Genomic DNA, 23,606 nt, shown 5'->3' with positions numbered 1-23,606 from the left:
TATGATCGGCCACTACCTATCAACCCTATAAAGAAAAAGGACCTTCTTAGTCTCCTTCCAGTGATTCACTCCGACTGTCACAGTTTTTATTTAAATCTGGAAACTAACGCCAGGTTACCAGAATTATTGGACGATCCCTCTGACGAAAACGAATAATGATAAATTTTGTTGTTTAAATTTTTTGAATATATTTGTAAAAGATTTTGTTTTTTTTTTGTTTTATTGTAAGCACCTAGAACGATACACCGTACAATGTAAAGTCTGACAAAAATACCTTCGTTCATGAATAAGGCAATAAGTTAAGTAAGAGAGAGAATACATAGGAGGCAAAAGCCGACATGGAGTCATTCGTGAGCGACATGTCCTCTTCGTCAGTATAACTAATGCAGGCAAAACACGATATGTTGAATTTAACTAAATATTTTAGTTATCTGACAAAATTTGGCCATAATTTTGTGGAGACATAAAGAGTATTTATTAGTAAACAATTTAGACAACTTTCAACATTATTGCACGTAAAACTGATTTACAACAAAGATGCGAATTTTAAAAAGTGGCTCCTGACAAAATTAATTTTTTTGACATATCGGGTTTTGCCTTAGCACCACAGATATATATATATATATATATATATATATATATATATATATATATATATATATATATATATATATATATATATATATATAATATATATATATATATATATATATATATATATATATATATATAGATATATATATGTCGTTCATTGTAAAAGTGGTGTAACTCCATATTTTGTTATTTACTGTTTTATTGTATCATTCAACCACGTTTAGTATAATCTTTCAATATAAAAGCGAATCATCTCCAAAACTTACTCCTTCAACATGTAGATGGGGTTACTAGTTTTGTTCGAGAGCTTAAACTGTAAATATGTCATTATAAAAGTGAAGTAAATCCCAAGTCGCAATAATAATGAAGTAAGTCCGGAGATACTTCACTTTTATTGTGGCAAAATTGCAAGAGGTTATGTTACATATTGTATCATTTCGTTGATTAATTTATGTTTACTGTTTCAAAACGAATTATAATAGCATATTATGATGGATACAGATGATTTTAGTAATTCTGATTCCGAATATCACCCTTCAAATGAAGAAAATATTAGTACTTCCGGTAAGTTTCGTTGTTGTTCATTTAGTTATTTTTATAACCTTAAAATATAAGTTATTAATAAGAATTAGGCAATCCATTGACCTGTTAAACATTGTATTTGGTTGGCACACAAAACCAACAAAACTGTCCGTAACTTTATCTACTTGTTTTTGTTAATGTTTTTTAGTGTTTTAAAGATATGTTTTATTCATTGTTTGAAAAGCGACAATAAACAAATATTATTTTGCTTGTTTTTGTCCAACATCTGATGCTTCTAATAATAATTTCCTTAGCATTTGGTTTAAGCATATTATTGAACTACATACAATAAAAATTCCAAAAATGAAGCGAATAATATTCATACAGGATAAATAACGTATAGTTATTAGGAAAATCACAAAAATAACCTTTGTTTGCCAACCAGAGGTCACGTGGTCTGGATTGCCTAATACGGAACTATTTTGTTTATTTTTTGAGATTTATAACTAACTATACTTGCTCAACCTTTTAAATGTGTTGTCTCCTTGTTTTAGGTACAGATTCAAGTCATGACGAAAATATAAATGATAATAATGACCAGCAAAATCTTCAAGCAGACCCTGTACCAGCTAAGGCTAGAAAAAGATCACTCAATAAAGAAAATTGGGCAGTCAACAAAAGAAAAATGTTAAGAAATAGCGGTAAAGAGTATTTAACTAAAAGAGGTATAATAAAAAATCAGAAAAAATTTGAAAATATTGATTGTGGATGTCCAAAGAAATGTTTAACGCTGTTGACAGAGGATGAAAGAAAAGAAATATTTGACTCTTTTTGGAATTTAAAAAATTATGATCTTCAAAATTCATATCTGTATGCATTGGTACAAAAATCAGCAGTCAAAAGAAAACGTCCACTAAATAGTTCACGAGCAGGAAAAAATTTTCATTTCAAATATTTTGTTAAGTCAAGTAATGAAACCCGATCTGTGTGTAAGAAATATTTTTTAAAAACATTTCAAATCAGTGATGGCAGACTGTATCGTTGCCTTTCAAAGGATGATGTGTTCCAATGTACTGATAAACGAGGCACAACAAGTTCCAGAAAACTTGATGATTCTGACATTGTAGCTCACATCGAAAGTTTTCCTTCCTATCAAAGCCATTACACGAGGAAAAATAACCCCTGTAGAAAGTATTTAAATCCAGGACTAACAATACGAAAAATGTATGATCTTTACAAAGAAAAATGTGATATTAATATGACAGAACCTAAGAAATTAAAACATTATAATAAAGTTTTCAACACAAAATTTAATTTACATTTTAAAATGCCACACCAAGACACTTGCAAAACTTGTGATGACCTTAATTTAAAGATACAGGGAGCTGGCGATGAAAATGCTAGGAAGGGATTTGAAATACAAAGAGAAGTTCACCAACGAAAGGCAGAAGCAGCAAGAGAAAGTCTGAAAAATGATTCAAAAAGAACTAATGAAGCATACATTCTAACTTTTGATCTACAGAAAGCCTTACCCTTCCCCAAACTTAGTACTTCTGTAGCATACTATAAAAGAAATCTTTATGTTTATAACTTCGGTATACATTGTTTCAATGACGATGTAGGCTACATGTTTGTCTGGGATGAAATTGAAGGCGGAAGGGGCTCTCAAGACATTTCATCATGTCTTGTAAAGCTTTTAAAAACTCATGCAGCTACACAAAACCATGTCATAATGTACTCTGATTCTTGTACCGGACAGAATAGAAACATCAAGATGGCCCTTTCTCTTTTAAAGCTTGTACAAGAACCTATTCTTAGTATAAACACAATAAACAATAAATTTTTAGTGTCAGGACATTCGTTTTTACCCAACGATGGCGAATTTGGAGTCATTGAAACCGCTAGTCGTCATCAACAACAAATTTTCAGTGCAGATCAATGGATAGACATCATAAAAAACGCAAAACGCAAACAGCCACATTTTTGCGTGACGAAAATGAAAAACTGTGATTTTTTTAGTACAGTTACCTTGGAAAATTCCATTACAAATAGAAAGAAAACGACATGTGGTTATGAGTTCAGCTGGCTTAATATTAGATGGATAAGATTTGAAAGAAATCATCCATTACAGTTTAAATTTAAAGAAACCCTTAATCCTGACACCCCATTTTACGTTGTAGATTTAACTAAAAAGAAGCAAGGACCTGAGGTTCAGTTAAACAATATTATACAAATGCCACTGTATACCTCAAAACGTCCCATAACCAGCGCAAAAAAGAAAGATATGAAAGACCTCTTACCGTATATTCCACCGATTTATCACTCGTATTATAAAAATCTTCCTACCGATATACCAACGCGGTCAAACAGCGGTAATTCTAGTGAACGTTCATCTGATGATGAAATTATGTACGATTAGCTCACAATAACAGTGAAGTAACTCCAAAAAAATTTTTTTTTTCCTATTTTTATCACAGAATTCAATATATTTTTTTCGTTTTATACTTATGATTAGAAACTTGGTCTTGTAGTGAACAATAAATAATGTAAATAACTCAATAACGACTTTTATTTTTTTTCCTGTACATCAATTTGCAAATGTCAAAATATCTACAAATTCAATTTGATGGAGTTACACCACTTTTACAATGAACGACACATATATATGTTTGTTTTGAGGTTTCCGCGGGAGCTATATGTGCTGTCACTATTTTTCCGGGTTTGACTCCGCGTTGTAAAATGTAAATGTAAGTACTAATCGAGTAACGACGAGAAGTAGATCCACCAGGCTTGAGAATGGCAAGTGAGACCATGCCGAAACGTCGCCAAAACAACCAAGAAAACCAGCATTTTACAACGCGGAGTCAAACCCGGAAAAATAGTGACAGCATATATATATATATATATATATATATATATATATATATATATATATATATATATATATATATATCGTCCCATGTATGGTAAAGTAGCGAATCTGCGAAATTCACGAAATTGCATTAACCGGTTAGGATTACATATTACAACTAGATTTACAGTCTGTTAAAGTATTGAATATGTATCTTTAATATTAAACTCACAATTAACTGGTTCAAAGTAACGTATGTGCTTGTCTTTCAACTTTTGCAACAGTGAACTTACGAATAATCAGATTCGTTAGTTTACCGTTGGGATTTATTAAGTTCTACACGTCCAAAATTACGAATATTGCACATTCGCGAGTTTACTATAAAGAGAATTAATATTTTTATATTACTGGACAGACTATAAAAAATGTAAACAAAACCACACCCATGAGTAAAATAAACCAACTCTCGGGGAATTAGTCACTTTAGTAGTTTGGTTAATAAAAGAGAAGACGATACTTTCATTAGGGATCACATACATTCCTTTCCAAGTGGCGAGTCCCATTACTGTCATAAAAAAAGTATGTATAAATTCTTAGAATCAACATTGAATGTTACAATTATGTACAGTTTGTATAAGGAAACGTGTTTGGAAGCTCAACGTACAGCAGTTTCAATTGAAAAATATTGAAAGATTTTCAGAAATATAAACTTAAATTTTATAAACCTAAGAAATATCGTTGTAAAGTTTGCATTGCTAATGAAGAACGTGCTAATGATGAAGAATCTTATAAAGAACATTGCAATCGGAAAGAAGCTGCTCGAAAACTAAGAGACAATGATAAAAAATTGCCGAAGAGCAAAACAATATTTTAGCTTTTCAGTCAGATCTTCAAGCTGTTCTGTCTACTCCGAAAGGTCCTAGTGGCCCCTTCTTTTATGTTAGAAAACTTGCAGTTTATAACATGACAATTTATAATCTTAAAGATGCAAGTGCAACTTGTTATGTCTGGGACGAAACGGAAGGACGACGTGGTAGAGTATGTGCGAATGATGTCTGACAGACAGTTGTGGGGGCTAACAGAAAAATTTTAGGTTTATAGTCATGTGTATGCATATCCTTAAAGAGCATTCATATATAAAACAAATTTACCATAGGTTTTTTGAACCGGGACACAGTCAAATGGAATGTGATTCAATACACGCTAAAATTGAGCAAAAGGTTAAGAACGTTCCAGTGTACACAACAGAAGGTTGGACTCAAGTTATAAGAACAGCTCGCAATAAACCTCACCCATTTGAAGTTAACCCTTTAGTGCACCAAGAATTTATGGATTTTTGTCCAGATAAATGTAATTTTCGTGGTGAAGACAACAGTAATACAAGTCTACCATTTAGAAAAGCAGTTTGGTTTATGTACAAAAAAACAGATCTAAATGCTGTATTCGTTAAAACGAACTATGAAGAAACGACACCTTTTGTCAAATATGTACTTAAATTACAACGAGGTCGTCCATCAAACTTCAAACCAGCTACGCCTTATACTAATCACCTCCCCATTTCCATTGCCAAATACAGAGACCTGAAAAAGTTATGCGAAGATCTACAGATTCCACGTGCATACCATGGATTTTATGAAAGCCTTCCTACCCAAACTCTTATAAGGGATACTCTGCCTGAACCAGATATTTCAGAAGAATCTGAATATGACGACACAATATAATTATATTGCTTTTTGTTGTAATTTTTAAGTTTTGTGTTTGGTCATGGTTTTATTTTCATATTTTTTATTTTGTATTATGTTTCCTAGTAGCTGTCAATAAAAATTATTATTAGTAGTCAGTACCTATGTTATGATTATGTGAAGTATATCAATTTTTTCGCATATAAGCTTTAAATTAATTGTAGGAAATGGTTCTTAATATAAATACTAAAGTATATTCAATACTTTACATTGGCCTAAGTATATTGGACTAAGGGATAATTTTGCAAAAGATAACTAACGAATCTGCGTTTTTTTGCTTTGATAAAGGATATTGAATTTTAGATTAAGTTAATTATATAAAGACACATTTATAGAATCTAATACAAAAATGTCGTTTATTTAGGTTAATATCCCTATTTTTCACATTAACTTAAAAGGTTTTTTAGCTCTCCTGTAAAATTTCAATTTTGCAGATTCGTTACTTTACCATACGAGGGACGATATATATATATATATATATATATATATATATATATATATATATATATATATATATATATATATATATATCGTCGCCTTGGTGGTCAAGAGGCGTAATCCACAATTTTTATGAATCGGAGGTAAGTACGCAAGATTATTTTAAATTCGTCAAAAAATGTTGTGGTCAATGGATTTTACCCACAAATATCCCCTAGTGAGGTATTTTGTAAATTGCCAATAGGCTTAATACACATATCATAAAGCAGTCCGTAGTAGCAAGCAACATACGTCTATTGACGACTAATTTTTTATATCCGTCTCTCTGTTGACAAGAGGTGTATGTGGCATACGATATTTGACTACAGTTACTTTACCTAATGATAGAGTCGTGTTAGAAATGCGACCATTATTAACCAGCAAAAATCTTTAGAATTTTTTAATCATTGCCACGTATTTTTACAGTTTAGCAGGTAGTCTTGTATTGTCTTTCGTTGTTAAACAGTTACTTACTATAAGTTATTATTTTTGAAATATTTCTGTTAATGTGTAGGAAGTGATAAAAGTAAAGAAAATAATGAGTTGCGTACGTGGAAAACGAATGGTTGCAGCAGTTTTAAATCAAGAAAACCCTGAAGGTAAGCAATTATACATAATTAATACTACATTTATGTGCAAAATACACTTAAGTAGGAGCCAAGGAAGCACAGGGACAATCAGAACAGAGGATAAAGGAGAAAGGCTCTGTTCAATCTAGTCAACATGCCATGTACACTGAGCTTCGTAATGTTATACCAAGTACAAACTCTGAAGGTATTTGTTTAAGCTTATTTTATTTGTAATAAACACTTGCTGTAAATATTTGAGCTGGGCCATTGGGCTTTCGTTTTAATATAATATGAATCTTTTATTTTTACAGTGGATGATAAGAATATCTCACAAAAGGAATATGCAGAGCTTGGACTCCATATTCAAAAGCCTGACGAATTAAATGAACTAACGAAATATGCTGATATTATTCATAATGTTTATCGAAGCTCACACTCTGAAGGTACTTATATTATTTTGCTTTTTATAGAAACTTTCCCTATTACTAATATGAAGATAGATGGCGCTAAACGAGTAAGAGTGTGTGTTTAAGTCTAGCTCCGAGAAAACCTAAGTTATTTACGGTAAATTGCATTCATTTTAATAGTTTTTCAGTACTAATTAGTGTAGTGTTACGTATAGTTATTACAAGTTTAAAGAAAATGCCATCAACAAGAAATACTCCTGAAACAATCAATAAAAATGTTGTAGCACGTGTTGAGAAACTTGAAGAAGCTTTACAACAAGGTATGAAGGATCTAAGATCTCAAGTAACCAGTAATATCTCAGGTACCCAAATAGATTTTATAAATAATTTTGAGAAAAATATGTTAGAATTAATTAATTCCGTCAAAGAAGAATTAAATAAAGTGCAAAAACTTGTAATTCAAAACCAAAATAGCATTGAATATCTAAAACAAGAAAAACGGCTTAAATGCCTTATTATCAATGGTGTCGATGAGAAAGAGAAAGAAGACCTACCTGATGTTATTACAAATATAATCAACAATAAACTTAATATACCTATCTTGTCAACCAATTTAGTTGATTGCTATCGACTAGGTAAAAAACGAAATTATGATAAGAGGCCAAGACCGGTAGCCGTTGTGTTTGTAAACAGATGGTTGAAAACAAAAGTGTTTAATCAGAAGAAAAATCTTAAAGGTTGCAGTGTCGTGATTAGTGAAATGCTTTCTCCTGATTGTCAGGAATTATTAAAAACGTGAGGACATCTGTGGGTACCAAAAACTGCTGGACATATCAAGGTAAAATATATGTATCGCAAAATGGGTCAAAGAAGCTTATATTATCTGAAAACGACCTTGCTTTATTATAATTTAAATTTATTTTCATATATGTTGGTTTGCAATTAGAGTTAAATTATTATTAGTTATAATGGTATATCTCGGGGATAGAATTTAGCATATAGATACTTACTTTATTTTCATTTTTCTTTGAACATTTTATTTTTGTTTCTTTTTTAATTATTGCTTTAATTATCTGAACTTAGGCCAAATGCCTCATCTTCTAATTAGTGACGAGCATAAATGGATTAACGAGATTCCCACTGTCCCTACCCACTCAGTTTGCTGCGAGACGTTGAACAGAGCGGACGTGTACGTGAAAACGCTCCGCAGAGCCAACCCGCCTGAACCGATAGAGTGTAAATGCGCGCGCCGCGATGCGCATAAACCAAATTGTGTCAGTATAGTGAAAGTGATCAAAACAGAAAGTGTTCATCATAAACTATCAACACTCGAAGGAACTGACCCAAACGTAGGACCATCTGTAACGGATAAAACACCATCAAAGCGACTTCGAGATCGACTGAGATTACTTTCTTTTAGAAGAAAGAAAAAAACACCTGTCAATAGCGAAATTCAGGAAAAGCCGAAGCCGAAGGATGAAGGTATATTGGCTCTATATGAAGATATGGAGACCAATATGAGACTATCGCGACTGGAGGAGCCATCCATACTAGTCGCGGCCTTAAGGCACATAGTCAGACATCTTCATCCATACGGTGATAAGGTTACTTTTCCAGTTCCGAATGCGGTAGAAAGAATACAACTCAAATGCTTAAATATACCAACGGACACAAGCATATTGCTACAGTTGCTGAAAAGAGTCTTTGACAGGAGAGGCGAAAAGTTTGACCCGGAAAAACTGTACGGTGACTTCGTGAAGCCTTATGGTAGGATAACGGTAGGGCCCAACAGCCAAATTCACACGCGACACCCCTAAGAATCCGTATTGGGCTGATTAACTGCATGCGCAGCGCAACTGTGCTGCACGAAGTCAAGAAATTTGCCCAGGAGGAATACTTAGATATCGTATGTCTACAGGAACCCTACACTAAGCAAGGAAAAGTGCAGTTTATGCCAATAACTGCACAAAAGGCAAGCTGTGGAGATCAACCCATGGCAGTAACCGTACTTTTCAACAGTTCACTTAAGCCTTTTATGTTAGGACAGTTCAGCGACGAGTATTGTGCTTGTGTAGAAGTACAGACCAAAGTTGGTAAAATAATTATTGCAAACCTGTATTGTAAATTCAGCGAGGATATAAATCAATATATTGCGAAAATGATCGTGACGGATGCAAATGTAAAGTCAGTCTTGTGGAACTCTCCACAAACAGATGAGAAAGGAGCAATGGTTGAGGACATGATAAATGAACTACAACTAGTGCTTCACAACAGAGCAGGAAACCCACCTACCTTCCAGAACAGAGCGGGAGCAACGAGTAACATCGATATCACGGTGTCGAGTGTGAAAGCTGCGAACCTCGTTCAGGGATGGAAGGTTCCGTGCCCTGGAGAGTTCGTGCGGTGGAGGCAGGACTTGGTTCAGCCCAAATCCACCGTTCGGCCTTTCCAGGATGGGTTAAATCCTACCTGACACGGCGCGTCCTTATAGCTGATAAGGTGTCTGAATAAGAAGAGAGAGGCTATGTCAGCCGCCGAGTCGGCAACACCCCCCCCTCCCCAAGAAAAGTGCTAGGCTACACCGTCGCACAAAGACCGCATCGGTGCAATGTGGACCCTCGGTCGGCGTTCAGGTTGGCCTGGACACCGAGCGGGAGGCCAAAGAGAGAGCTGCATGCATTCGAGAACGAAGAGGTCATGGACCTCATCTCCGAGGAATGGCCCGAAGAGCTCTTCACGGTGTCGAGGGGAGCGATGTCGGACTCTATGACTCACCCGGGGACGTGGCGGTCCTTATTACTAAGGACGCTGCCGGCGCGGAGGTGGTGGCGAGGCTAAGGGAGAAATACCCAGATCTGCCTGGTGCCGTCGCCCCCGCTCGCGAAGGGGGAGCCGTGGGGTCTGTCGTCGCCAGGTTCGACACCGTCAAAGAGGACGTCAGACGGGAGTGCGCCGAGAGGTGGGCCCACAAGCTTATCCCCTCGGAAAGTGATGAACCTGCGGCAGTCAGATTTTTGAAAGTTGTTTCAATGCTTGTCTGCCGCATGGTGCAACATGGGCGCAAGAACGTGGGGCTGCATGCCCCGGCAGTTCTTGGTGCAGAGGTCACTAGGAAGCTGGTGGAGTGTGCGGCCCTGGGTAAAGATGTGACAATTACTGTCCACAGTAACAGTGGGAAGACGGCCACGGAGGGACCGTTCCGGTCCACAAAGGGGATTGTCCTTATACATAAGGAGCAGGGTAAGTCATTCGCCGATCTGCTGAAGGGGCTGTCGAGTGACTTGACTGGTAAGACTGAATGTGTGGTCACTCGTGTAAGGAGAACGAGAGAGGAAGGGGTCGTCCTCCAAGTAGAGGGCGGCAGAGAGATGGCTGAGAAGGTCAGGAAAGCCATCTCCACCGGCGGCTCTGGCGCGGTCAAATCGGCCGTCGCGAAGGGCGGCCGTCGGATTAAGGAGGTTCTCCTGACCGGTTTGCATCAGATCACCACACCGGAGGACGTGGTGCAGAGTGTGAATGAATTTGCAGGTAACAGTGTTGCCTGCGAATTAAGAGGGCTTCGGCTTTCACGTGGGGGCGGCTCCGACACCGTGAAAGTTAAGAGAGAGTGGCCACACGGCTGATTGAGTGTGGCAAGCTCCGGGTGGGTTTTGTTACCTGCTGAACTAGAGAAAAAGTAAAGCTCGTTCGGTGCTACAAATGCCAGGTATTTGGGCATCGAAAGGGCGAATGTAAGATGAAAGAGAGAAAGTCTTGTAGGAGATGCGGCAAGGATGGTCATGTCTCCTACAATTGCAAGGAAAAAGAGAGATTCTGTGGACTCTTGGGAACAAAAGGATCTACAGGCATTGGTCAATTCCCCTGGGTTGTGCAGTACACTTAACTAGTGAAACGGACCTCGAGAAAAGACAAAAGGTGAGTTATACTTATTTCTGTCATTCCTAGTAAAAATCATTTTCCTTTCCCATACCTTTATTTGGCGATCGGCTTGTTTTTTTACTTTTTCAAGTCAAAATACAAACGTTTTCCTGCCCGGCTTTGGTGCTTAGAATTTTTGTTTTAGACATTTTGTTTTCTGAGACAAAACCAATAAACCTAATTCTGCTTTCGACTTAGCTCAAGACAATCAACAAGGTCCATTACTTTGTTTCATATTGTCACAAATTTCGAGCAACGTCATCAATGAAATTGATATAGAATCTATCCATGAATGACCAGATCTCAAACAAATTCTGAAGTAATTTTATGGCAGTGCAAAAAATATTGCACAGCTCTACGAAGAGTTAGAAACTATTCGTCAATTGCCAAACGAGTCAATAACGGACTTTTATAAAAGAATCGACAAACTCAAAAATGACTGCATAAATGCAGAACTAAACTAATCAGAAAATGAAACTGATGATATGTGCGCAATCAAAAGAGGAATTCAAAAAACTGCATTGCGGAGGTTTATCCTGCATTGCCATAGTCAAATATATCAAATGCTTAGAGCCCGTGACATAAAAACTATAAACGAAGCCTTTTCCCTTGCTCTACAAGAAGAGAAAATTCTAAATTATCATAGGGACTCTCCATATCAAGCATTCTGCTCTTATTGTAAAAAACAAGGGCATACTATTAAACAATGTCGTAAAACACCAAAATCTTGGCTTTTTCTAATCAAAATCGTAGCTCAAATTCTAATTCGCAGTCTTATCCTAGTACTTCTTTTAATCAAAGTTCATATGACCCTTCTAAATTCTGCAATTATTGCAAAAATAAGGGCCATCATATTACTGAATGTCGTAAACGGCAATATAATAACAAAATGAAACAAAATATACATAAAAATCAAGGTCATTCGCAAAACCATGTACTTCAAGTGACCTCTACTAATACTGAATTACAAAATCAAGAAATAATTCAGTAATTTCAACAAATTTCTTCTTTCAAACGCCTCGTACACTTATATTGTCCTCAGACAATTCCAATAAAAAGCTTAATATTTTAGTTGACACGGGAGCTTTAATTTTTATAATTAAACATAACTTCCTCATAAAACATACTTGAATATCAAAGAAACCGAACAAATTTCAGGTATCGGATCTCCCAATCCAATTCGTACTTTAGGGACAACACATATCGACCTACATAATCAAGATTCATCAATCAAGCCTAAATTTCGCGTGGTAAATGCATTTCAAATTTTTACTCCTTTTGACGGTATTTTAGGAAATGCTTTTTTTGCCTAAACCAATGTGAAATAAATTATAAAACACAAACTCTAACAGTTAATGATAATATTTTCTCTTTTTCTGATTCTATCCAAAATAACACTATTCGTATACCATCTCGAAGCGAAATAATTGCAACAGTCAATACTAAATATATTTCGCCATTTGAGGGATACAGTTCTAAACGAGAAATTCAAGAAAATGTTTTTATTCCAGATGTTATCACCACAAAAGTTGATAACATGATTAAAATTCCAATTCTAAATATTTCTGAGGAAGAAAGATAATTCAGGTACCATGCATTGAAATCGAAACCTTTGAGTTGGTTGAAGATAAGCCAGCCAATCTAGTTCCTCAAAACTCTAAACTTTTTCAAATAAAAGTAGGAACTAATACAAAAAGAAGTAACCTTCTGGAAGAAAATTTAAGAACGGAACATTTAAGAACGTAGGCGCCAAATTTCGGACCAATGCTTTTTAAATGCATTTTTTTCGAATCCTGAGAAAACTAACAAATATTTTTGAAAAATTTAAACGCAGAATGAAAGATAACATTATTACCGAGGGTGGAAAGTCCGTTAGAATAAACAAAAAGTTTCTGTGAATGAGATATTTGAAATTAAAAATCACACTAAATTTTTTTTTTCACCCCTGTAACTTATTAAAATAAACATTATAGAAGTTTTCAGGGACTTTAGGCCCTCGGTAATAATGTATTCTTTCATTCTGCGTTTAAATTTTTCAAAAATATTAATTAGTTTTCTCAGGATTCGAAAAAAAAAAGAATGCATTTAAAAAGCATTGGTCCGAAATTTTGCGCCTACGCTCTTAAATGAGGAAGAACAAAATCTTTTATTAAATCTTTGTCACGAATTTTCTGATATTTTCCATCTTCCAGGAGATGAATTAACTTATACTAATACAATTGAACACAAAATCCCTACTTCTTCAAATCATCCTATTGCTGCTAAAACTTATCGTTATCCTAAATGTTATGAAGAAGAAGTCAAAAAACAAATTGACAAACTCTTTGAACAAGATATTATCCAAAACTCTAGTTCTCCTTACTCTGCTCCTGTTTGGATAGTTCCTAAGAAGTTAGATGCTTCTGGGACAAGAAAATATCGTTTGGTCGTCGATTTTAGAAAACTTAATGACTGTACGATAACTGATCATTATCCTCTACCTAATATTGAAAAAATCTTAGATCAATTAGGTAACTCAAAATATTTTTCTACATTAGATCTTGCTTCAGGGTATCATCAAGTACCTATGAGTAAAGAAGACCAACATAAAACAGCTTTTACTGTGCCTTTCGGTCATTTTGAATTTAAAAGAATGCTTTTCGGTCTTCAAAAGCTTCTCCTTTATTTCAACGTTTAATGAATATAGTACTGGCTGGTTTGGTCGGAATAAAAGCCCTAGTCTATCTAGATGATGTAATCATTTATGCACCTACATTAGAGGAATCAATTCAAAATCTCAGAAAAGTTTTTGAAAAACTAATAGAACATAATCTCAAACTTCAACCTGATAAATGTGAATTTCTTATAACAGAAGTTATTTGAAGAATCACCCAAATCACAAATCACCCAGAGTTTAGTTGAAGACAGTATTTTCAGGTTTCTGTGCGTGCCTAGACTTATTTGCCTTTGTACTTGATTTTACTTTTTATAATTTTAATACAATTTATTTACAATTTTTTGCTAAAAGCAATACATAAGATACTTGTTGGTTGTTGTTAAGTTTGTGTTTTTTGCTTAGAAGTAAATTTAACAGTTTTATTACCTTGTAGATACAGTAGACTCCCTCTAGTTCGGCCTCGGTTGGATCGGCCGCCGGATGGTCCGGCCGGTCTTAAGAGGGTGAGTCATATCCGTTCGCGCGCTGCGGGCGAATGACCTTCGACAGGATCTATCTTGAATGTTCAGTTTCCGGCCGTCGAAGTAAACTATTTTCAGTGTGTCAGTTTAGTTTACGGGTGAACTTGTAATTGGTCGGTCGCACCTAACCTGTGACAAACGGTTTTGCCATAGCGTACAGTTTCATTTGATCTGCAGATGCATTCGTGTGTGTCTGTATTTGCTGTTTAGTGCAGTATACGACTGTTTTCGTAGTGAACATTTGTGAGCATTGGTATTGCAAGTGTAAGTTGTGCGTGTGCGTGTTTGCTTTGAGAAAAATGTTTTCTAAAATGAGTGAAAAACGTAAACATACGTTTGTAACAATGGAACAAAAACTCAGTATCCTAGAACGTCTAGACAAAGGAGAATCGGTCCAAAGTATTTGCAGAGAATTTAACGTCGGTAAGAGTACTGTAAATGACTGGCGCCGCAACCGGAAATCTATTGAGACTTTTTGTACCCAAATTGAGGCTGAAAAGGTGCTGTCTACTCGATTTACCTTAAAAAAAGGCAAGGAAAATATTTGGCTGAGGCAGTACCTTAGCCAAATATTTTCAAATCAGTGGATAAGGAGGTGAGGATCGATGGAATGGCCACAACAATCCCCCGATTTGACGCCATTAGACTTTTTTATGGGAATATGTGAAAAGTATGGTAAACAAAACTAAACCCATTGATTTAGCTGACTTACGAAGACGAATAATGCTTGCGATTAGATTGATCACATCTGAGATGTTGAGTAACGTTAGAAGAAATATCGATTTACTACATGAGGAGCATTTTGAACATCTACTATATTGACATTATTGTATAGATTTGTATTTAGAAGGCCAATAGATAATTTTCTTTTCTAAATGTGAATTTGTGCATTTTACTTAATACTTTCGAAATAGTCAAAGATAGGTATAGGACATTATATTATTCAAAATATGTCTAAAATGATCTGAGAAATCTAAAAATTAATTAATATACAGGGTGTTCTATTTAAAATAAGCAAGTTGCTATTGGCCACCGTTATCTGATACACCCCGTATAAAAAGTTGTTATGGAAAAAAATGTGCAACTATAAATACTAATCGACATGTTCGACCGTTTTTTCAAACCCTCCCTCATTTACTTATTTATTCCATTTGGCTGACACACAGTGTATATATCAATAACATCTTTTTTTGAAAAGTATAATATCGATTGGAAAAAGAACTTAATTGGTCTGGCGACTGATGGTGCCAGCGTTATGATGGGTGTGCATAATTCTTTGTCTACAAAACTAAAAGATCATAATCCCCGTTTGTTTTTAATGAAATGTACATGTCACTCATTTAGCTTATGTGCCAATTATGCCTGTAAGACACTGCCTCAAGAAATAGAGATTCTTGCTAGGGATATTTATACATATTTTCAGCATAGTTACAAACGGCAAGTTGAGTTCACACAGTTTCCACTTTAACCAAAAAGTTACTTCAGCTGAAAAAATTATAATTCAATTAAAAAATCCTATAGTAAAACTGTATTATGAATTTTTAGATTTTATATTACCATATTTTATCAATTTAACTTTAGAAATGCAATCAGAATCAATTAAAATACATATGTTATATACAAGAGTTGAAGGTGTGTTACCGAACTATACTAGACTGTTTCCTTAAGCAAGATTATTTATTAAAAACTCCCTTAGAAGATATCGAACATAAAAATCCGCACAATTTCGTTGCCATTGAAGACATGTATTTGGGTGCTAAAATTTCTGCTGCCATAGCAAACAATGTTCATGGTTTAACGGATATAGAATTATTGAAATTCCGTAAACACTGTTTGAATTTTTTTATTGAAGGTTGTTGTCAAATTGACCCTCGGTTTGACCCTAGAAATACATCCATTCAAATGTTGCAAAAACTAACAATAATATCACCATCAGAAGTTCTTTCAAAAAAACATAACACGATTGCTCCCTTGGCAACAAATTTTCCAAATTTAGTTCCTCCCGATCAACTTCATAAACTTGACCAAGAGTGGCGTTTGTTAAAAAACAGCGATTTAGTTGATTTTAGAAACTTAGATATAAATACATTCTTGCAAAAAATAGCAAACTTGAAATTAGGTGATGATTCACCAATGTTTTCCACTTTATGCAATTTTGTTTTCAATCTTTTTTGTTTACCAAATTCAAGTTCAACAGTTGAGCGAGTGTTTTCACAGGTAAACCTGAATAAAACTAGAATTAGAAATCGATTATCAACTACAAGCTTACAGGGAATTATGCACACCTCCAGTTATTGAACACGAAAACCTGTTTTAATTTTAAGATTGATAACCTAACTAACAAAATGAATAAATCCATATATGAAAAAAGTAGTAGTGAGTAGTCACTAGATACAATTATTAATTAAAAAAAAAAGAAAAAGAGGTTAATCTTTGTATATGGGTATATTTTATAAAAACCCTTAAAAGGGCTACATTAAAAACACGAACGTTTTCGGAACAACAGTTCCATCATCAGGTTAAAATACCTAAAATAAGTATAAACCATTTAATTAAAGCAAACGTGGTTTAAAATTTTGACTAAGGTTAAAAAAGCAAAATGGTTATACTTACAGGTTACCATGACTGAGCCACCAAAATATTTGATCTCTAAAATAAATCAAATCCACCCAAACATAAAGTTCCCTATGGAACTAGAGTCGTCTCAATCTATTAATTTTCTCGACCTTACTATTACCAGATTAAACGACCATTTCGATTTCAGTATCTATAGGAAACCCACACAAACCGACCATATCATACCTTTATCTTCCAACCACCCAATGTTACATAAATATGCAGCCTTCCATAGTTATATTCACCGCCTAGAAACAATTCCACTATCACAATCCAACTACCAGACAGAACTCAATATTCTAAAGCAAATAGCATCCAACAATGGGTATGACCCCAACCTCATTAACAAACTTATTCATAAGAGACAACTCAAACTATTGAGAGAGGCTGTGTTCCCCAGAGACTTGACCATTAAACCTTATTATGCTTCCTTACCATATCTTCAAGAACGTCTTTCTGGAGATATCAGATATATTCTAAAAAGATCTGTTGAGAATACCCACATTTCTTTTAAAGTCCTGAACAATCTAGGACAATGTTTAACCAATTCAAAAGATCGCATCAACTACATGGATCGTAGTGGTGTTTACAAATTACAGTGCTCTGATTGTGATGCTACATATATAGGTAGAACCTGTAGATCAGTAACTTCCTGTTCCCTAAAACACACTAAAAAAGAGAACACTTCCATCTTCTCACAACATCTTGCACAACATAAACATACCCTCAACATACCAGAAGACGTCTCTTTGTTACATAATATACCTCAAAAAAATTTTCTAAAATTAGATCTATATGAAGACTTGGAAATAGTCAAAGAAACGCAAAGAAGCCCCAACTGCGTTAATCGCCATGTATCTTTCAACCGTGACTTTCAACCCTTACACCGACAACTCTTCTCATAACCCACACTTCTCAAATTCGCCTCATCTTCTTTATCTGACCTTCCTCTATAAACGTCAACACCTTAATCCTTTTCAACAATTGTTGCTTTCAAACAACCATTCTCTTTACACTATTGTCACAACCCTCCCTCCAAATTTTTCCGCCCCTATTGTTAATTTCATAACCTACCATATCTATCATACCTCACTATTTCATCATTTTTACAATCTTCACGTTTACATCATATTCCTGTCCATTCTTTTTTCGTTTGCTAGTTCTCTGTCATTTCATATATCTACCATCCAACCATTAGTTCTAAACTCAGTAACCATTTAAACATAACCCAACAATTCATCAGAATTCACTATTTCCCACTTTACCAAAACCCTTAATCAACCATTGCTCCCCTCTCTTAGTCAACAACTTAGTACACCACACTCACAAATAAAATTTCAGGCTTTTATGTACCGAATTTAATACAACCAAAATATATTTTGTTCAGTGTGCTAGATGCTTTAAGCACGAAGGACCTCTATTATCTCTAATTTGTTCATTAACTCATTTATTTTCCTTTAACCCCCTCTCCTTTATTCTCTAGTCATTTCCTTTACTTTTATTCTTATCAAGTCTCTGAGGAGCTCAGCCTTTTCAATTTTAAATTAATTCTATATGTTATAACTTTAATTCCTTCAGCCGGAAGATTTTTAATCCCTTTTCTCAATCTATTGGACTCCCTTATATTAAACTTTTTTACCATACGAGCAGTATTAAACAATTTCATTTAAATACGAAGTCTTACATTAGCTACAAATATATACTATTCAATTTTCCTTGTCCTAGATGTGAGCAACATAAAAGGACAATTCCATATATTTAAGCTAATTTGTCACAAATTACACTTTTTAGACCACACTCTATACGACAAAGAGTAACATAAGCTGCCTAATGCATACGTCATTCTCTTAAACATGACCTTTAACAACATCAGTAATTTTACATCTTTTATATCCAATATTAAATAATTAAAACAATTTTTAAATCCCAACACCTGGATTGCTGTTATCATTTTAACATCATCAAAGTTTTGAATCTTTTGGCTGTAGTAATGCTATGTTTAACTAATATTGTTTCATGGTACATTGACATTTTGTTTTTGACACCGTTCATGGGTATCTTGTCAATCAGTTACCAGCTGAAGTCCGTTTGAAGAGGTTTACTCTAGGACACTGGAACTCACTTAAAGCATGGGTGTATGTTACCTGAAGTAAAATTTAATTAAAATATTAAACATCAAATAATATTATCAACATCATGTATAATCTTTGGTAACATAATATATTTTAAAGGGTTTTTACCAAAATATTTTGGTGGCTCAGGCATGGTAACCTGTAAGTATAACCATTTTGCTTTTTTAACCTTAGTCAAAATTTTAAACCACGTTTGCTTTAATTAAATGGTTTATACTTATTTTAGGTATTTTAACCTGATGATGGAACTGTTGTTCCGAAAACGTTCGTGTTTTTAATGTAGCCCTTTTAAGGGTTTTTATAAAATATACCCATATACAAAGATTGACCTCTTTTTGTGATACGTGGTATAAAGCCAGCTGCAGGAATTATTTTCCTTGTGGATTTTTTTTAATTATTAATTTGTTGTCAACTAGGTATTTGATCATTATTATTTGTTTTATATTACCATATTTATGCAAATATGTTGTAAGTTGTAATTATGTTACATTATATTACATTCCGTTCTCAATTGTATTATTTACAATTATGTTTTTAAGAATCTTAGTTGCTTTGTTTATGTAAATAATGACTCAGAATTCAGAATTACCTTTTAAATTTTTAGGTTAGGTTAGTATTTAGTAGTGATTTTGTAATGTTTTCTGTTTTTATTAAATATATTTTTGTTCCATTATGTATCATTATTGTCATTATTTATTTTTCCCTGATATTTTATAAATATTGCCACGAAAACATTCAACATTGTGGTTATAAATTAAATTGACAGCTGACAATTTCTTCTTTTTTAATTCTATTCATTGATAGAATTCTATCCAAGGTCAAATTGTTTCTTGGGAACTGAGTTAGGGATTTCTAGGGGAATTTGAAGCTCCCGTCTAGGGAGATTCTGAAATTTCATATGGCAACCCTGCCACAGCAGCGAGCCGTTCGCTCGTACGTGCGATAGCCCGCGAGGCCAGTTGCGCAGCGTCGGTGCGCGTTCTGTACCTCGCCGACACAAGCGTCTATTCATACCTTGTTACAATTAGTCTTCGATGCTCGCGCATGCATGTAATGTCAAATATTTTATTAGGTTATGCCTGTCAGAGGTTTGTTGTTTATAGGATTTATTCCTAGATAAGGTTCTGATATATGATTTAATTCGTTTTTGTGTTTTGTAATTATTGTAATTAAAATTTATTGTTAAAGTTTAATTTTAATAAACAAATTTATTGTTAAAGTAAAGTTAAGAATTTAGTTTAAAATTTCAGTTTGTTACATAAAATAAAGCGGTAAGTAGATATACCAGAACTATCACAATTAAATACCTATAATTCTTTTTCCTTTGACTTACAGGCATGAAAATGATCCCAAACTGTTGCAATTAAAATATAAGGCACAACATCTGTATTCCTACACTTGCAAATGTGGTAAAAATTTTTCAAAAAAAAAACATGTTTACTCACCATTTAAAATCGTTCTCAGAAAGTAAAAATTAAACATTGAAACAAAAACAGCAAAAATGTCCAATATGTAATTTTAAGTGTTCATTTGAAAAAGATATTATCATTCATTTTAAGGGTAAACATGACGTTGATGTTAAACAGGAAACTTTAACACTTTTGAAGAATTCGAAATATAGTATAGAAAATGAAACTGATTCTAGATTTATTACACTTTGAAGCCGATCTTTATCATCAAGAAAATATATCAAATATGTATGTAATAGGTCTGGATACTATAGTCCTTTAGTTCAAAATCGTACTCGATATTTGAAAACCCAAGGTACTAATAAAATTAATAGTTTTTGCCCTGCAGCAATGATTCTTCAAATCACTGAAAGCGGAAAATGTACGTGCAAATTTACAAAAAGTCACATAGGACATAGCAATGATTTAGGTCATATATACTAAGTCCTTTAGAAAGAAAAATGTGTGCTGAAAAAATTGCTTCAAGAGTACCTTTCAGTGATATTTTGGATCAAGTTCGAGATTCAGTGTGTGATTCAAAATTGGATAGATTACACCTGCTAACAAGGAAGGTCTTAAATAAATTTGAGAAGTCTTATAATTTATGTTCGGATGCTGTAAGACATCAAAATGATTCTACAAGTGTGGAGGCATGGGTAGATGAAATGAAGCAAGAAGATAATATGTGTGTACTTTTTTTACAAACCTCAGGATACAGTTGTTGAGGAACACTGTGAACTGAGAAAAGATGATTTTATCTAAATTATAATGAATCAGGCTCAGTGTGAGATATTAAAGAAATTTGGTTCTGACTGCATATGCCTTGATAGTACACATGGCATGAATACTTTTTGACTTACAGTTAACCACATTAATGATAATTGATGACATGCGTCAAGGGTTTCCATGTGCTTTTTTAATTTCAAACAGGGTGGACAGGGAAGTATTAAAAGTATTTTTTCCCATATAAGAATGTATTCTAATGTTATTACTCCACATGTCTTCATGACAGATATTGCCGAGTCTTTTTACAATGTCTGGGTTGACATATTGGGAAAACCAGTTATGAGGTAATATTTGAACTTTAATTTGTTTTATCTAATAATATGAGTACAATTATTTTTTACAGACTTTATTGTTTCTGGCATATTAACCAAGCATGGCGTAAGAATCTAGTCAAAATTAGAATCAGGGATAAACAGGTATGTTTATCAAGTTACGATTTATGTACAAAAATTAAAATTATTATGTATATGTATTTTTTTAGATTGAAGTCTATAAGTTTTTGAGGACCATTATGGAGGAAAGAGATGTAGCTGCATTTTCTAAAATGATAGATGAATTTTGTAGTTCATTATTAGATTTAGATACACAAGAATTTGGGGAGTATTTTATAAATTATTATAGAAATAAGTGTAAGTCTTGGGCTTCTTGCTTTAGATAAAGGTCTGGTATCAACACCAATATGCATCTAGAAAGAATGCATCATACTTTAAAGCATATATATATATATATATATATATATATATATATATATATATATATATATTGATGGTAAGCGTGTAAAAAGGTTGGATAAAGCTGTATGGGCAATAATGAAGTTCATAAGAGATAACTTATTTGATAGAATAGTTGTTTTAAATAAAGGCAAAATTACAAGCAAATTAAGAGATATTCGCCAAAGACACAAAACAAGCCTTAATTTAAATCCTGACCATGTGATTCAATCCGAATATGGATGGGAAGTGTTGTCTTCAAAAAGTCAAGAAATCTACCACATAAAAGAGGTAAACGGAGATTGCACATGCCAGTTAACCTGTCAGGAATGTAATGTGTGTTTGCATAAATACTCTTGTTCTTGCATTGATTCATCAATAAAATGGATTATCTGTAAACATATTCACCTTCTTGGCAGAAAACTTGTTACTGACATGCATCCTCACATGGAACATAATTATTCGGGTAAGAAATTTAATAATAAAATAATATTTTTAATAATTTAGAGTCTTAAGCTTTTTGTCTTTATACTTCTCTTTGTTGCACATTTATATTTAAAAATATCCATTAATTAAATCTACATTTGCATGATGCCTGATTTGGATGTTAAAAATAATTTACTGTTGAGGATATGGAAAGATGTATTGTCTATAATTTTTTTAAATATATTATGGATACATTTTTATTTAATTTAATATTTTGTCAGGTACGAAAAACTCACAACCAATCCAGGAAGATAACACAGATTTGGAAATAAAATTTGACGATGAGGCAAAAATGGAAACAGACTTTTGAGCATCCAAAATTACAACAAAAAACAAAACAGATCATGGACATTCTAATGTTACTAAAGATCACGGTACGTTCTTTGCTCGTCTGATTGACCACTTTAGTCATTCTTCCCAGATAACCAAACTGTTAGCAAAACTCTACGGCAAGTGGCAGAGAAAGGAGTCCACAGCAGAGTTTATCACGAAGAAAATGGCCCTTTTCAGAAGAGTAGCCCCAGAAGTGTCGGAGGAGAAACGATGCCGAATCATCGTAGACCAACTAAAACTAGAGATCCGTAAGCACATGCTAAGAGCGACCCCGAGGACCGAGGAAGAGCTCCGACGAGCCGCAGACGAACTGGAACTTGATCACCGTTTAGCTGCCACCGCATCAAGTCCACCCAGTCAAAACAACAACTCGAGATCCGACAACCAACCTCGTAGCCAACAACGCCATAGAACCTTAGAGACGATCGACGATTGGCGTACCGAGGACCAAACAATCGTCAGCAGAGCCGCCCTGTACCCAGACCACGTGCCCAGGACCAGAACCAGGGAAACGACAACCGGGGCACACTTAACTAAGGACCTCAGTCGTAGTAGTGCCCCAGCTGAACTCGATGGAACATTAACCTACCTCGTCTCATCTTGACACCGAAGCTACAACCGGATCAAGCTCCGGAATTTGCCTTCCACACTATCCACAAGACGATCCACGACTATACAGCGACGTCTTCGACGATAGAATCCGCCGGCCGACAACGAAAGCCGTGACCATGAGGATCGACCTGACCGACGACAGACCAGTGAACGTCAGGCCATACAAATACTCCCAGGAGAAGAAGCGGATAATGTTTCAAGAGGTCCAAGAAATGATATCCGCCGG

This window comes from Diabrotica undecimpunctata, chromosome 9, assembly GCF_040954645.1.
Source record: "Diabrotica undecimpunctata isolate CICGRU chromosome 9, icDiaUnde3, whole genome shotgun sequence".
Classification (NCBI taxonomy): domain Eukaryota; kingdom Metazoa; phylum Arthropoda; class Insecta; order Coleoptera; family Chrysomelidae; genus Diabrotica; species Diabrotica undecimpunctata.
This window is presented reverse-complemented; position numbering follows the sequence as displayed.